The sequence below is a fragment of the Salmo trutta genome, unplaced genomic scaffold (genome assembly GCF_901001165.1).
Source record: "Salmo trutta unplaced genomic scaffold, fSalTru1.1, whole genome shotgun sequence".
NCBI lineage: Eukaryota > Metazoa > Chordata > Actinopteri > Salmoniformes > Salmonidae > Salmo > Salmo trutta.
The window spans coordinates 478142-489687 of NW_021822554.1; the positions used below are offsets into that span (position 1 = coordinate 478142).

The 11546-nt window shown below is 40.2% G+C and overlaps 1 long non-coding RNA gene and 3 other non-coding genes across 4 annotated transcripts; all 4 read right to left on the reverse strand.

The window, feature by feature from the left end:
• Nucleotides 1–2323: 2323 nt before the first annotated feature.
• trnai-aau (transfer RNA isoleucine (anticodon AAU)) lies at nucleotides 2324–2397 on the reverse strand. Its single transcript has one exon. It is a non-coding gene; the product is annotated as a tRNA-Ile (tRNA).
• Nucleotides 2398–4840: 2443 nt separating this feature from the next.
• On the reverse strand, nucleotides 4841–8637 carry LOC115182612 (uncharacterized). Its single transcript, XR_003873835.1, has 4 exons — nucleotides 8334–8637; nucleotides 5602–5716; nucleotides 5374–5505; nucleotides 4841–5270 (listed from the first exon to the last, which is right to left on the reverse strand). It is a non-coding gene; the product is annotated as an uncharacterized LOC115182612 (long non-coding RNA).
• Nucleotides 8638–9872: 1235 nt separating this feature from the next.
• trnai-aau (transfer RNA isoleucine (anticodon AAU)) lies at nucleotides 9873–9946 on the reverse strand. Its single transcript has one exon. It is a non-coding gene; the product is annotated as a tRNA-Ile (tRNA).
• Nucleotides 9947–11181: 1235 nt separating this feature from the next.
• trnai-aau (transfer RNA isoleucine (anticodon AAU)) lies at nucleotides 11182–11255 on the reverse strand. The gene has a single exon. It is a non-coding gene; the product is annotated as a tRNA-Ile (tRNA).
• Nucleotides 11256–11546: the final 291 nt, after the last annotated feature.

An 11546-nucleotide genomic window follows, 5' to 3' on the forward strand; every position in this document is an offset into this window, starting at 1 on the left:
GAGGGACGCAGGTGCTGGAGCACAACACTGGACAGCTGGATACAATGTAGTAAGACACAGAGGGAGAGAGAAACCTCCCTCCACATATACACTCAACCTCACAACACACATCCCCTTCCATTGAAAACTTCAGAATATCTCAGGTCTGATCTGCACCAGTCAACACCAGTCTCTCTCATTCTCTCTCCCTGCCTGCCAGACCCAGGCCTGGTCCTCCATACAGAAGAATGTCCAAGGTAAGGTTTTGATTATCACTAAACCTTGCGTGTTAACGGCTATCCTCTGCCGTGAAATTGCACTCTTATAAATGCCAGTTTCCCCTCAACTTTACAGCCTGACAGACACACACCCACACCCACACACACACACACACACACTCTCTCACACACACACACACACACACACACACACACACACACACACACACACACACACACACACACACACACACACTACAGCCTGGCAGAATAATCCTGTCCAAAGCACAGAACACATGCTGTGTTAATAATAGACTCACAGCCTTCGTCCCAAATGTTATCCTATTCCCTATATAGTGCACTACTATTTACCAGGGCCCTATTCCCTATATAGTCCTCTACTATTTACCAGAGCCCTATTCCCTGAATAGTGCACTACTGTTGACCAGAGCCCTATTCCCTATATAGTGAACTACTGTTGACCAGAGCCCTATTCCCTATATAGTGCACTACTTTTGACCAGAGCCCTATTCCCTATATAGTGTACTACTGTTGACCAGAGCCCTATTCCCTGTATAGTGCACTACTATTTACCAGAGCCCTATTCCCTGAATAGTGCACTACTGTTGACCAGAGCCCTATTCCCTATATAGTGTACTACTGTTGACCAGAGCCCTATTCCCTAAATAGTGCACTACTGTTGACCAGAGCCCTATTCCCTATATAGTGCACTACTGTTGACCAGAGCCCTATTCCCTATATAGTGTACTACTGTTGACCAGAGCCCTATTCCCTATATAGTGCACTACTTTTGACCAGAGCCCTATTCCCTGTATAGTGCACTACTATTTACCAGAGCCCTATTCCCTGAATAGTGCACTACTTTTGACCAGAGCCCTATTGGGAGTCGGGTGCCATTTGGGACACAGACACAGTCTGGCCAGGAGAAAAGGAAAGCAACAAGTTATTTTCAAATATACTGCAGCCAAACTGCACATACCTGAAGAGTAGTGTGTGTGTGTGTGTGTGTGTGTGTGTGTGTGTGTGTGTGTGTGTGTGTGTGTGTGTGTGTGTGTGTGTGTGTGTGTGTGTGTGTGTGTGTGTGTGTGTGTGTGTGTGTGTGTGTGTGTGTGTGTGTGTGTGTGTGTGTGTGAATAATGAATTAATCAAATGTCTATCTATTTCTTCACCATTCTGTCTCTCTGTCTCAGTCCATGAAGTCCCCTGTCCTCCCTTCTTCCTTGGATAATAAAAGACTAATGTCTTTGCTAGGTAAAACCCCGCCTTATCTCAGCTCACTGGTCACCATAGCAGCACCCACCCGTAGCACGCGCTCCAGCAGGTATATCTCACTGGTCACCCCCAAAGCCAATTCCTCCTTTGGCCGCCTTTCCTTCTAGTTCTCTGCTGCCAATAACTGGCACGAATTGCAAAAATCACTGAAGCTGGAGACTCATATCTCCCTCACTAACTTTAAGCACCAGCTGTCAGAGCAGCTCATAGATCACAGCCCATCTGTAAATAGCCCATCCATCTACCTACCTCATCCCCATATTGTTATTTATTTTTGCTCCTTTGCACACCAGTATTTATACTTGCACATGCAACTTCTGCACATCTACCACTCCAGTGTTTAATTGCTAAATTGTACTTTTTTTGCCACTATGGCCTTACCTCCCTTATCTTACCTCATTTGCACATACTGTATATAGATTTTTTTTTCTCTATTGTATTATTGACTGTATGTTTTATTTATTCCATGTGTAACTCTGTGTTGTTGTTTGTGTCACACTGCTTTGCTTTATCTTGGCCAGGTCGCAGTTGTAAATGAGAACTTGTTCTCAACTGGCCTACCTGGTTAAATAAAGGACTTGTTCTCAACTGGCCTACCTGGTTAAATAAAGGTGAAATAAATAAATAAAGGTGGTTAAATAAAGGTGAAATACATAAATAAAAGACAACTGAAAACTCATACAATGAGTTAGAAAAAAACATTAAAATGTCACTCCACAATAAAACAACAATTGACAATTCATATTACTAATTTAAAAACCACATAGTAGACCCCAATCAATAGAGTTTTGAAACAGTGTATGTGGACATTCATAGTACAGTAAAAAAAATCCTGGCCAGTACGGGTATCGAACCCGCGACCTTCGCGTTATTAGCACGACGCTCTAACCAACTGAGCTAACCGGCCTGACGTAACACACGGCCAATGGAAGCAGCTTAAACCCATATATGGATCTGGACGGGGTCATTCATTTACAATGTCTACATTCTACCGTTAGAGGGCAGAGAACATAAACAAATCCAGCTCAGTTCCCCGCAGCCAGTTCTGTATATCCGCAACAGAAAAGGTGGTGATCTTATTTGACCTTTTCTGCTGCTTTTGAGACACGATTCGATCCCTCCTTGATTCACACTACTTGATTGAGTAAATAAAACACTAAACAATCACAATCAAAATACAGTAATTATTATTAAACAATCACAATACAGTAACTATGACTAAACGACTAAACAATCACAATACAGTAACTGACTAAAACCACAATACATTAACTATCACTAAACAATCACAATACAGTAACTAAACAATCACAATACAGTAACTATTACTAAACAATCACAATACAGTAACTATGACTAAACCATCACAATACAGTAACTAAACAATCACAATACAGTAACTATGACTAAACAATCACAATACAGTAACTATTACTAAACCATCACAATACAGTAACTATGACTAAACAATCACAATACAGTAACTGACTAAAATCACAATACATTAACTATTACTAAACAATCACAATACAGTAACTAAACAATCACAATACAGTAACTATGACTAAACCATCACAATACAGCAACTATTACTAAACAATCACAATACAGTAACTAAACAATCACAATAGAGTAACTACGACTAAACAATCACAATACAGTAACTAAACAACCACAATACAGTAACTATGACTAAACAATCACAATACAGTAACTATGACTAAACAATCACAATACAGTAAGTAAACAATCCCAATACAGTAACTATGACTAAACAATCACAATACAGTAACTATAACTAAACAATCACAATACAGTAACTATGACTAAACAATCACAATACAGTAAGTAAACAATCCCAATACAGTAACTATGACTAAACAATCACAATACAGTAACTATAACTAAACAATCACAATACAGTAACTATGACTAAACAATCACAATACAGTAACGAAACAATCACAATACAGTAACTAAACAATCACAATACAGTAACTATGACTAAACCATCACAATACAGTAACTATGACTAAAAAATCACAATACAGTAACTATTACTAAACAATCACAATACAGTAACTATTACTAAACAATCACAATACAGTAACTAAACAATCACAATACAGTAACTAAACAATCACAATACAGTAACTATTACTAAACAATCACAATACAGTAACTAAACAATCACAATACAGTAACTAAACCATCACAATACAGTAACTATGACTAAACAACCACAATACAGTAACTATGACTAAACAACCACAATATAGTAACTAAACAATCACAATACAGTAACTAAACCATCACAATACAGTAACTACTGGTCACTATTATGTAATATATTCTAATATGAATTAATTCTAGAATTGTGTGTGTTATTAATGATAAACCTTTAAACTCCACTCTTCCTCCCATCTCTCTATTTTTCAGCTCCAGATGACAAAACCTACACAGTCCAGGGGTTGCAGGTCTGCCGACTTCCTTCTGGTCACACATTGTATTCAGAGAACTATCCAATAAACCAAAGACATTGCTTTAACTGTGAATGTACTTTATTGCAGATATTTTCCTCAAATAAAATGGAGCATACGTAAAATAAACAAATTATTAAAATGTATTTACATTGGGTCTAATGTGTGAGTCATGTTTATTGTGTGCGTGTGTGTGTCATGTTTATTGTGCGTGTGGGAGAGCGAGAGAGAATGTGTATGCATGTTGTATTTAATTATTTCCTTGTCAGCCCCCCATCTCTCCTAACCATGACCTCTCCACCAACTGTGAGTAAGCACAACTGCACATGTCTGTTGTGGGAAATGGATAACATCTGTAGGCCTAAATATCTCTAATCAGAAAATAAAAACAAATAAACAAGAAATGACAATATATTGATATATTTACATACTAATGTGTGAGAGTGTGTGTATGTTTTCTTTTTTTCTTGTTAGCCACCCATCTCCGCTTTTCTGCTGCATAAATAACTGAGGCTGAAACTCCCTCCAGGTCATCTCTCTCTCTCTACATTCCTTGGCCTTGATTGCCTGATGATTTACCCTGAAATGTACAAACATTCATTGTGGAGAACAAACGTTTAGTTTGGCCTGAGCGATGTGGATGGGTAGCCAGGGAATGGCTTTGGTACATTAAAAAAAACGTTTGCAAGACAAACATATTTGCCTGCTACTCCTGGGAACCCTGTACATTTGTGAGGGTTGTTGGGGCCCTGTTTCAACTGCAGATGACAAAACCTGCACACTCCCAGAGGGTTGCAGGGCTGCAGACTTCCTTTCTTTTTGGTCATTCATTTTAAAATCAGAGAAATATCCAATAAACCAAACTGTTGCTTCAGCTGTGAAGATATTTTATTTCACACAATATTCAAATAAAATGGAGCAGAGATAAAATAAACCATGTATTTACATTGGGTCTAATGTGTGTCTGTTGAGAGAGGCATGTTCTTCAACTTAGAAAAAAAGCACACAGAATTTCCTCAAACTGTAAACATTAAGCCATAGTCTTTTACAATATTATCAATCACCCTTTGATTTGATAGATATGGAGAGTAATTATGGAGATATTGAGAATGGATATGAAGGAGTAGATCTCTCCAATCCTCAAATAAAATGCAGCAAACATTAAATAAACAAGTAATTACAATGTATTTACATTGTGGATAATGTGTGTGTGTGTTTTATTTTTCCTTGTCAGCCACCCATCTCTGCTTTGTCAGTCTTGATAGGCCCAGTGTCTTCTGGGTGAGGCTGTCAGGCAGATCTGAAAGAGAGACACACAAAGTGACAGTAAGTATACAGGTCAACAACATGTCTGTGTACATCTGTTGGTGTGACTGAGCATATGCAATGGAATTCTGAATGACCTGTATCCATCTGGGTCTCCTCAACAGTTTCTCCCTTCACGGCCAGTGTAGTAGGAACTGGTGCAGCCGGTAAATGAAAGACCACAGCAGAGGACTGCTGAGACTGCAGCTGAACTGCTGGGGCTGGCAGACCTAAAAGAGAGGCACAATTTTCACAAGTTAAAATAATTCTACTTCAAAACAGAGTGAGTGATTGAGTGAGTGTGTATACGTGTGTTTGATAATTACCTGGACCACATCACAATGCTTCAGGTCTAGAAGCCTCTGGAAGTTCCAGCATGCCACTCCAGGCCTGGAACAGCTTGGTGGAAAGACCTGTCACCCACTGAGCAGGTGGGCAGATCTGAAAAATAGGCACAATATCATTTTAATGACAAAGCCTTGACTACACACCAACCTAAACAGAACAGACTATGGGAGGAGCACAGTACTACATAGAGCCATGACTACATGGAACTCTATTCCACATCAAGTAACTCACGTATTGTACTTGCCCTTGCAATCTGACGTGTGTGTTCTGTGTTATTATGACTCAGAAGTCTCAACCTGACCACATCCTTGTAGTCGGCCAATCAGGGATTAGCTTGGGAAAAATGCCTATCAACAGTGTCCAGTAAAAAGGAGATCAAAGGACATGTATTACTGAATGACATGAGATCTAGGACCCTGCCTCAGGACTACCTGGCCTGACGACTCCTGTCTGTCCCTGTCTCCAGTCCACCTGGGCGTGCTGCTGATCCAGTCTCTGCTGTTTCTGTCTGCAGCTATGGAACCCTGACCTGCTCAAGGCTCACCAGAGGTACTACCTTGTCCCAGACCCGCTGTTTGATCCTGTCTCTCTCTACCGGACCTACTGTCTCAACCTCTAAACGCTCAGCTATGAAGAGACAACTGGCATTTACTCCTGAGGTGCTGAACTATTGCACCCTCTATAAACCTCTATTATTTGACACTGCTGGTCATCTGTCTAAATGGCTGTAGTCTTTTATAATCTCCACCAGCACAGCCAGAAGAGGACTGTCCACCCCTCAGAGCCTGGTTCCTCTCTAGGTTTCTTCCTGGGTTCCTGCCTTTCTAGGGAGACTTTCCTAGCCACTGTGCTTCTACGTCTGCATTGCTTGCTCTTTGGGGTTATAGGCTGGGTATCTGTATAAGCTCTTTGTGACAACTGCTGATGTAAAAGGGGCTTTATAAAATACATGTGATAGATTGTTTGTATATGTTTCTATTCATGTCAGTAACTAAACATGACATTGGGTTGTCTTACATTTCCTCAATAGGAAGTTGTACCTTAAACCAACACGTTGTTATCATTTAGTAATGTTGTACTGTAACCTACTGCACCATATCAACCAACTACTATCTGGTCACAAGGCTACGTTGTTATCATTTAGTAATGTTGTACTGTAGTCTACTGCACCATATCAACCAACTACTATCTGGTCACAAGGCTACGTTGTTATCATTTAGTAATGTTGTACTGTAACCTACTGCACCCCATATCAACCAACTACTATCTGGTCACAAGGCTACGTTGTTATCATTTAGTAATGTTGTACTGTAACCTACTGCACCATATCAACCAACTACTATCTGGTCACAAGGCTACGTTGTTATCATTTAGTAATGTTGTACTGTAACCTACTGCACCATATCAACCAACTACTAGCTGGTCACAAGGCTACGTTGTTAACATTTAGTAATGTTGTACTGTAACCTACTGCACCATATCAACCAACTACTATCTGGTCACAAGGCTACGTTGTTATCATTTAGTAATGTTGTACTGTAACCTACTGCACCATATCAACCAACTACTATCTGGTCACAAGGCTACGTTGTTATCATTTAGTAATGTTGTACTGTAGTCTACTGCACCATATCAACCAACTACTATCTGGTCACAAGGCTATGTTGTTATCATTTAGTAATGTTGTACTGTAACCTACTGCACCATATCAACCAACTACTATCTGGTCACAAGGCTACGTTGTTATCATTTAGTAATGTTGTACTGTAACCTACTGCACCATATCAACCAACTACTATCTGGTCACAAGGCTACGTTGTTATCATTTAGTAATGTTGTACTGTAGTCTACTGCACCATATCAACCAACTACTAGCTGGTCACAAGGCTACGTTGTTATCATTTAGTAATGTTGTACTGTAGTCTACTGCACCATATCAACCAACTACTATCTGGTCACAAGGCTACGTTGTTAACATTTAGTAATGTTGTACTGTAACCTACTGCACCATATCAACCAACTACTATCTGGTCACAAGGCTACGTTGTTATCATTTAGTAATGTTGTACCTTAACCTACTGCACCATATCAACCAACTACTATCTGGTCACAAGGCTACGTTGTTATCATTTAGTAATGTTGTACTGTAACCTACTGCACCATATCAACCAACTACTATCTGGTCACAAGGCTACGTTGTTATCATTTAGTAATGTTGTACTGTAACCTACTGCACCATATCAACCAACTACTATCTGGTCACAAGGCTACGTTGTTATCATTTAGTAATGTTGTACTGTAGTCTACTGCACCATATCAACCAACTACTATCTGGTCACAAGGCTACGTTGTTATCATTTAGTAATGTTGTACTGTAACCTACTGCACCATATCAACCAACTACTATCTGGTCACAAGGCTACGTTGTTATCATTTAGTAATGTTGTACTGTAGTATAACCTACTGCACCATATCAACCAACTTGCCAACTAGTAGAGACAAGGCTATAATGTTGTCATTCAGTAATACTGTAACGTTACTGTACATCACATTATTATCCACCTAGGTAGCTAGTGATAGCTTAGCTAGCCCCAAAGAAACAACCAATGAATGACAACAGGCTTTCAACAAAATATCTATCTAGCTTGTATGACTGCATGTAAAACAACTTTACAGATGATTCCAAAGTTTGAAAGCAAAGTTGACTTACCAGTATGCTGCTCTCTCGGGAACTAGAGTGAGGCATCCAGATATGAGGTTAGCTAGCGCCGTTAGCATCAGCTAGCTAGCAGCGACAACATGTTAGCTTTGAAAGTATCTTTCCAGCAACAATGTCGAGGTCAAAAACGAAATGAACTATGTTAAGCCGTGCTGACTTCGTAAGATAAGACAACTCGGACTGAAATAATTAACAGGCTGAACGTACATATCTGTGACTAACTAGCTAACTTTAGCTTTCCATTCCTGTTTCCAGAGTGTACGTCCCTCCCGCACGGAGAAGCGCCACTGAGTCAACATGTGACCAGAATTATATTACATCCGGGTTGGTTTACAAACCCCACTGACAATGCATGGGACACTGTTTAGGGCCGTTCACCCATGATAATAACAACACTTCATATTGAGAATTGATTTAACAGCATATATGACTGTGACCTGTCAGTTAATGGAATATAATGAAGCATTTCACACCCACACTGTGACCAAGGAGTCTCCTCTCCTCACATAGACCACTTACAGAGGAAAGAGAGATGAAGGGAGTCAGAGAAGGAAAAGGAGAGGGAGGGAGACAGACTTGTTGTCTTTCTTTAATGAGCCAACCTCATTGTACTAAATATAGCAGAGAGAGCGAGAGAGAGAGAGAGAGAGAGAAAGAAAGAGAGAAAGAAAGAAAGAAAGAGAGAAAGAAAGAAAGAGAGAGAGAGAGGAGTGTAGCTGTTTGCTGGCTCTTTCCTCTCTGTGTACTTAGTATGTTTCTCTAGATAATGTGTGACCAAGTGAGCATGGGGAAAGGTGTGTGTGTGTGTGTGTGTGTGTGTGTGTGTGTGTGTGTGTGTGTGTGTGTGTGTGTGTGTGTGTGTGTGAGAGTGTTTGTGTGGACGTGTTTAACTATTCTTGTGGGGACCAGAAATCCCCACAAGAATAGTCCACAAACATTTGGCCAACTGGGGACAGTTTGTTGGTCCCCAAGAAGTCAAATCCTATTTCTAGGGGGTTTATGGTTAAGGTTAGAATTAGGTTTAGGAGCTAGGGTTAGTTTTCGTGTTAGGATTAGGAGCTAGGGTTAGGTTTAGGGTTAAGGTTAGGTTTTTGGTTTAGGGTTAAGGTTAGAGTAAGGGAAAGAGAACAGGTTAGGTTTAGGGTTAGGGGTATGGAAAATAGGATTTTGAATGGGACTGAATTGTGTGTTCCAACAAGGTTAGCTGTACAAGACTGTATGTGTGTGTGTGTGTGTGTGTGTGTGTGTGTCTGTGTGTGTGTGTGTGTGTAAATAATGAATTAATCAAATGATTGACCGACCAGTCAATCTGTTTCTTCACCATTCTAACTTAGTCCATGAAGTCCCCTGTCCTCCCTTCCTTGGATAATAAATGACTAATTAAAACTCCTACAATAAAATGTCACTCCACAATAAAACAACAATCGACAATTCATACTACTAATTTAAAACGCATATGGTAGAACCCAATCAATAGAGTTATGAGACACTGTAGACATTCACAGTAAAGTAAAAATAAATAAAAAATCCTGGCCAGTACGGGTATCGAACCCGCGACCTTCGCATTATTAGCACGACGCTCTAACCAACTGAGCTAACCGGCCTGGGGTAAACGTTTCAGCAACGGAAGGGGGTTACACCCATATATGGATCTGGAGGTGGTCGTTCATCTACAATGTCTACATTCTACCATTAGAGGGCAGAGAACCTAAACAAATCCAGCTCAGTTCCAAGGACTCCATTCTACTGCACACTGTCAATGATCAACACCATGGCTGTCTCTCTTTCTCTGTAGTTGTAGTTGACTGGCTGATTTCAGTCCTGTACAGCTGAACCTGAATACACACTGTGTTGTAAGACCTTTCCCCATAGTCCATTTCTGATACCCATGATAATAACACTTAATAGTGATCATTGATTTAACAGAATAAACGACTGTGACCTGTCAGTTAATGGAATAGAATGAAGCATTTCACACTCACACTCTGTGACCAAGGAGTCTAGTCTCCTCACATAGACCACTTACAGAGGAAAGAGAGATGAAGGACAGGAAAAGGAGAGAGACAGACAGACATGTTGTCTTTCTTTAAATGAGCCAACCTCATTGTACTTTAACCATTTGCACATCATTACAACACTGTAAATAAACATAATGACATTTTTTAATGTCTCTATTCTTTTGAAACTTCTGTGAGTGTAATGTTTACTGTTCATTTTAATTGTTTATTTCACTTTCATATATTATCTACCTCACTTGCTTTGGCAATGTTAACATATGTTTCCCATGACAATAAAGCCCTTAAATTGAATTGAAATTGAGAGAGAGAGAAAGAGAGAGAGAAAGAGAGAGAGAAAGAGAGAGAGAGAGAGAGAGAGAGAGAGAGAGAGAGAGAGAGAGAGAGAGAGAGAGAGAGAGAGAGAGAGAGAGAGAGGAGTGGAGAAAGAGGGTGCAGCTGTTTGCTGGCTCTTTACCTCTCTGTACTTAGTGCCCTTCTCTAGTTAATGTGTGACCAAGTGAGCATGGGGAAAGGTAAGTGTGTGTGTGTGTGTGTGTGTGTGTGTGTGTGTGTGCGTGCGTGCGTGCGTGCGTGTGTGTGTAAATAATGAATTAATCAAATGATTGACCGACCAGTCAATCTGTTTCTTCACCATTCTAACTTAGTCCATGAAGTCACCTGTCCTCCCTTCCTTGGATAATAAAAGACTAATGAAAACTCCTACAGTAAAATGTAACTCCACAATAAAAGAATAATTGACAATTCATACTACTAATTTAAAACGCATATGGTAGACCCCAATCAATAGAGTGTAGACATTCACAGAAAAGTAAAAATAATTCTGGCCAGTACGGGTATCGAACCCGCGACCTTCGCGTTATTAGCACGACGCTCTAACCAACTGAGCTAACCGGCCATAGACACAGCTCGCTTAACGGAAGAGGGTAGAAGAAACCACACCGTACTAAATACACCAGCGCGAGACCGAGACATTCCATAATAAATCCATCACCTCCTGAGAAATGAACACGTAGAAGAGTCCCCTCAGCCAGCTGGTCCTGGGGCTGTTCACAAACACACCCCACAGAGCTCCAGGACAGCAACACAATTAGACCCAACCAAATCATGAGAAGACTAAAATATAATTTATTGACTCATTGAAAATAATTTACCAAACATCTGAACAAACTGGAAAGCTATTTGGCCC